The 6,000-nt window shown below is 34.2% G+C and overlaps 1 pseudogene; it reads left to right on the forward strand.

The window, feature by feature from the left end:
- Nucleotides 1–473: 473 nt before the first annotated feature.
- Nucleotides 474–5,142, forward strand: LOC136176826 (cyclin-C pseudogene; annotated as a pseudogene).
- The last annotated feature ends 858 nt before the right edge of the window (nucleotides 5,143–6,000 follow it).

Here is a 6,000-nt window from a genome sequence, read left to right on the forward strand (position 1 = left end):
GACTTTGTAACTAGCACATTATTTTGCACATAACAGCTTCCAATGGGTTGGTGGAGTCTTGTTTCCCTCATCTTTTAACAGTCTAGTAATCATGTGAGGATTTTTCACAAGTCAAATTCCTGGCTATTAATATTCTATTATATTTTATCTGGCAAAATTATGTTCCTTGACATTATTTTATTTCTTAAAATGTAGTAATGCCCTAAAATGGTATTAGACAATCCTAACACTCTGCTAACATACCTACAAGGATGGTCTATTAAGGATTCATTCTTAAATAATTCTATGAAATGCACATTTTATAAAACATCAGTCGGGATCCATTTTATGTTTATTATAGGGTTAAAAGCATATTGCTTTAAAATTTTTTGAAGCATTATAAAATATATCACACAAAAAAAAATAAAATAAAATATATCACAGCTTATGCTTGAGATCATACATGTGGCCTAATAAAATTACTGAGGGAGGGATATCTTAATATCTGAACTGAAGGTAGTGTACATTTAATCTGCATTTGATTTATAACATCGAATAGTGAAAAGCTTTCCTTTGTTATCCCACACTTTCCAAAAGGGTACACTACTAATAGACTACTTATTTCTTATTGCTAATAAGCAACCTATTGTCCATGCCTTGGTAAAATCTATTGGGTTGGCCAAAAGGTTCATTCAGTTTTTTCTGTAAGATGGCTCTAGTAGTGCCTACTTGTCTTTGACTTCATTTGAAACAATTTCGTTTGATTGTGTTATGACAGCTGTCATATCAAAGTGCATTTAACAAAAATACCATCAAAATGGGTGAATTTTTATGTAGCCATTTTAATACTGAAGATGGAAAGAAAAAAGCAACATTTTTGGTACCCTAAGATGAACACACACTCTAAAATTGCCATTAAAAAAAAAAAGAAGAAGCCTTACCTGAGAGCAGAAAGGGTGACTGCAGAATCAGCAGCAGAAAGAGCAGCAGCAGTATGCAACAAGGCAGGCTTTGCAACAAAGGTCTGAGATTTCCAGTGTGTGATTTCCAGACCTGTAACGAAGGTATCACCTGGGAACTTATTGAAAGGGGACTCTTCAATTTCTCCATCTTTGGGAGGTGCATTTTGCCCAGATCCCAAAGTGGGAGCTACTTCTCAGAGGCAACCCTGAGATAGCACTGTGGTGTTGAGACCATCTGGCCAGTACACAGAACTGAACACAGTCTAATTAAAAAAAAAAAAAAGCAACATTTTTGGTATATTATGCTTTATTATTTCAAGAAAGGTAAAAATGCAACTGAAATACAAAAAAAAAACTTGTACAATGTATAGAGATTGAAAAAGCTGACTTAAAACTCAACATTCAAAAAATGAAGATCATAGCATCTGGTCCCAACACTTCATGGCGAATAGATAGGGGAAAATGTGGGAACAGTGATAGATTTCATTTTCTTGCGCTCCCAAAGCACTGTGGACAGTGACTACAGCCACGAAAAAGACATTTGCTCCTTGGAAGAAAAGCTATGAGAAACCTAGACAGTGTATTAAAAATCAGAGTCATCATTTTGCTGACAAAGGTCCACTTAGTCAAAGCTATGATTTTTTTCAGTAGTCATGTACAGATGTGAGAGTTGGACCATAAAGAAGGCTGAGGTTGAAGAATTGATGCTTTTAAACTCTGTTGCTGGAGAAGATTTTTGAGAGTCCCATGGATAGTAAGATCAGACCAGCCAATCCTAAAGGAAATCAACTCTGAATTTTCATTGGAAGGGCTGATGCTGAAGTTGAAGCTCCAATACTTGGCCACCTGATTCAAAGAGCTGATGTTGGAAAATACCCTGATGCAGGAAAAGATTGAAGACAGAAGGAGAAGGGAGTTGAGGGAGTTGGATGGCATCACCAACTCAGTGGACAGGAGTTTAAACAAACTCCAAGAGATAGTGAAGGATAGGAAAATCTGGCATGCTACAGACCATGGGGTTGCAGAGTTGGATACAACTTAGCAAATGAACAAGTGTATGGAGAACGTGCTGTGACTGATTTAATATGGTCTGCAAAGTTTTGTGCTGGAATATTCTCACCAGTTGATGCTTCACTGTCAGGTAGACCAGTTGAAGTTGATAGCAATCAAATGAAAACATTAATAGAGAGCAATGTTAATACCAAGTGGGAGATAGCCAACATATTCAAAATACCCCCATCGGTGTTGAAAATCATTTGCACCAGCTTGGTTATGTTAGTTGCTTTGACATTAGAGTTCCACATATGCGAGGGGAAAAAAAACCTCCTTGACCATATTTCTGCTTGTTCTAATTAAAATGTTTCAATTAGACCAACTGAACGCAGCACTTGACAAAAAGTGTCTGGAATTAGGTCAACAGAAAATGCATAATCTTCCATCAGGATAATGCAAGACCAAATATTTCTTTGATGACCAGGCAAAAACTATTACCACTTGGGAAGTTCTGATTCATCAGTCCTATTTATCAGATTTTGCATCTTCAGTTGTCTATTTATTTCAGCCTTTACAAAATTTTCCTAATGGAAAAAACTTCAATTCCCTGGAAGACTATAAAAGACACCTGGAAGAGTTCTTTGCTCAAAAAGATAAACACCGGGAGGGTTGGGTCTATGGTCGCTCCGCAGGCGGTTCTGCCGGCTGGTGCTTTTTTATCAGGGCAAGCCGTGTTCCATGGCAGGGAAATTTTGGCAGAGCTCCCACTATTTACAATGGATTTTGGATAAACAAGATCTGTTGAAGGAACGCCAAAAGGATTTAAAGTTTTCTCTCAGAAGAAGAGTATTGGAAATTACAGATATTTTTTACAAATGTTATCCAAGCACTAGGTGAACATCTTAAATTAAGACAACAAGTTATTGCCACTGCTACGGTCCATTTCAAGAGATTCTATGCAAATATTCTCTGAAAAGTATAGATCCTGTATTAATGGCTCCTACATGTGTGTTTTTGGCATCCAAAGTAGAGGAATTTGGAGTAGTCTCAAATACAAGATTGATTGTTGCTGCTACTTCTGTATTGAAAACTAGATTTTCATATGCCTTTCCAAAGGAATTTCCTTATAAGATGAACCATGTATTAGAATGTGAATTCTATCTTTTAGAATTAATGGATTGTTGCTTAATAGTGTATCATCCTTATAGACCTTTGCTCCAGTATGTGCAGGACATGGGCCAAGAAGACATGTTGCTTCCCCTTGCATGGAGGATAGTGAATGATACCTACAGAACGGATCTTTGCCTACTGTATCCTCCTTTCATGACAGCTTTAGCTTGTCTGCATGTAGCCTGTGTTGTATAGCAGAAAGATGCCAGACAGTGGTTTACTGAGCTTTCTGTGGATATGGAGAAGATCTTGGAAATAATCAGGGTTATTTTAAAATTGTATGAGCAGTGGAAAAATTTTGATGAGAGAAAAGAGATGGCAACTATTCTTAGTAAGATGCCGAAACCAAAACCTCCTCCAAACAGTGAAGGAGAGCAGGGTCCAAATGGAAGTCAGAACTCTAGCTACAGCCAATCTTAAAACATTCCAAAGAATTTCATAGTGGACCAGTTGGAAATAAACCACTGGACAGATTTCAGTAATGTCTTCAATGGAACACAAATGAAAATGAATAGCTTGTTTCTGTCAAGCATATTGGGAAGTGATTTTATTTTTGCAAAATGTTTTCCTTACCTAATTTGATTCTAATACATAATTGTTTAAAATCTATTGTTTATGAAAGTTTGGAAAGGTTCTAAGAGGACCTACAGACAGACATACAGAGACTTTTGAAAATAGCTTCTGATTAGTAAAATTTTTCTTAATTTGGATAATAGAAATTTTATCTTTTTATTAAGCCAGAAAACATGAAACATAATTTGTTTAAAATTCTCTTTGGTCACTGAATGACCAAAAAAGGAAATAAGCCAAATATATGAGGGTCTTTTTTTTTCTCCTTAAGTTAAACTTTAAAATTGTATTTAAGGAATCAAATCCTACAAAATCCTGGAAGGTTTTGGTGATGATGATGATGATTTCAGGGAAATGAATCAATTACCTATGATTTTAAAGTGTATTTTATTCAGTAGTTTTGGTATCTTGCCATGGAGGACACTAGCCTAGCCTAGCAGAAAAGTGCAATATTTTGCACTTTGACATTTTAAAAGTTATACTCCATAACCATTTTGAAATGCTGGGCAAACATTTTTAAAAATTGCATTTAATTCAATTAATCAGGCATTTTGAATGCTAATTGGATGGAAACTGTAATATGGTTGAAATTTGTTAACATTTTTGTTATTTTTACTGTGAAGTTTTTATATGATGTACACACCCTAGTTTATTTTTGTGTCTTAGTGTGGACTTACAGATTTACTACAGGAATCCTGAGCCAGGAACACAGTCAGGTTTCAGGCCAGTTAGATACTGGCTGTTCTTAATTCTCATCTGAGTGTAGGACTTCAGACTAAATGTTATGTCACTGGGACTTTGCTGTCTGTAGAAGTTACTAAATTACATGATCGTTTTCTTCAGACTTGAAGGAGAGTTATAAAATTTGGAGTCATTGGATATTGATGTACAATTTAAGGATTAAAAATTTAATCCTTAATTCAATTGTGAATAATGGATTATTAAATGTTGACTTCCTAGTATAAAACTACAAGAATAAAAATACATTCTCCAGCTATATTGACTAGTGTCTTGAATTTATCTTTTTTGAATCTTCTTTCTGTTGTTTTTGGAGTCTTTCTTCCTTTGGATAAGTTTTAAAGCCTTCTATAGTTTATCAAGTAGTAATTTCATATGGTTTATAAACAGACTTTTAAGAGTTCTGCTTCCTTGTGGAGAGTATCACATAAGCTGGAAAGAGATTATGAAGTCAGTACCACTGACAAACATTGGTCTCCTAGGATTATGAAATAAGAAAAAAAGCTCTCCTCAGGTCTGAAGGAATTAAGATTGGGCTTGGGTTGGAAGGGCAGAATAATTATATATATCACAGTCATTGACTTAACCCTAATTTTTTTTTAAGCCTACCTATATTTTTAAAAATTTTTTATTTTGAAAATATATATGCCTGGTACTTTTATTTTCAACCTGTTAAGTAGAAAATGTAAAAAACATACAAGAGTAGACAAAATGTTATAATGAGCCTCCTTAATACCAGTTTCATTTTAAACTGGTCAACTCATGGCCAGTTTCATTTTAAACTCCCACCACTTCCTCCAATATGCATATTATATTGAAGCAAATCCAAGATATTTTGTCCATAATTATCTTAGTATGTAATCCTAAGAGTAAAATACCTAGAAAAGAATTTGTCAAAATAGTTTTGCAATAAATGTCTAGTGTTTATATTTTTAGTTATTTCAATATCATAAAAATTATTAAATCTACTGAGGATCTAAAAAAAAAGATAAACAGTTTTGGGAAGATGGAATTACGAAGTTGCCTGAAAAATGGCAGAAGACAGTGGAACAAAACAGTGAATATGTTGTTCAATAAAGTTCTTGGTGAAAATGAAAAATGAGTCTTTTACTTTCACTTAAAAAATTGAAGGAAATTTTTGTCCAACCCAATAGTCTCTCAGATTATCCATTGATATTACAGCATCGTGATTCTTTCTCTAAGAGAAGCAGGTTTGACACAGGACTCTTCTTTATTTCAACAAGAAATTTAGTTTGTCTATTTTCCTAATTAAAAGTATATAATTATTAATTTTCCTCCTTTACTCCCTCATGATGTCATTGAATCAGAAAACAATGGACTATGATCATATGTCATCTAATTACCCTATCAGATAAGCTTTTTTTAATAGTACAGCTTATGCAGGTAAGTTTATTGAGATTAAAACAGAATCAATTATGAAAAAATTCACACAGGAAAATATCCTTCAAGTTGACTATTTTAAGACTGCTTAAATTAATGATTATTCTTTAATCCTTTGAGTTAAAGCTGCTAAGTATGGCCAAGAAAGCCTGGAGACATGAAAAATATCCATAAAAGCAGTTTACTG

The sequence above is a fragment of the Muntiacus reevesi genome, chromosome 10 (genome assembly GCF_963930625.1).
Source record: "Muntiacus reevesi chromosome 10, mMunRee1.1, whole genome shotgun sequence".
NCBI lineage: Eukaryota > Metazoa > Chordata > Mammalia > Artiodactyla > Cervidae > Muntiacus > Muntiacus reevesi.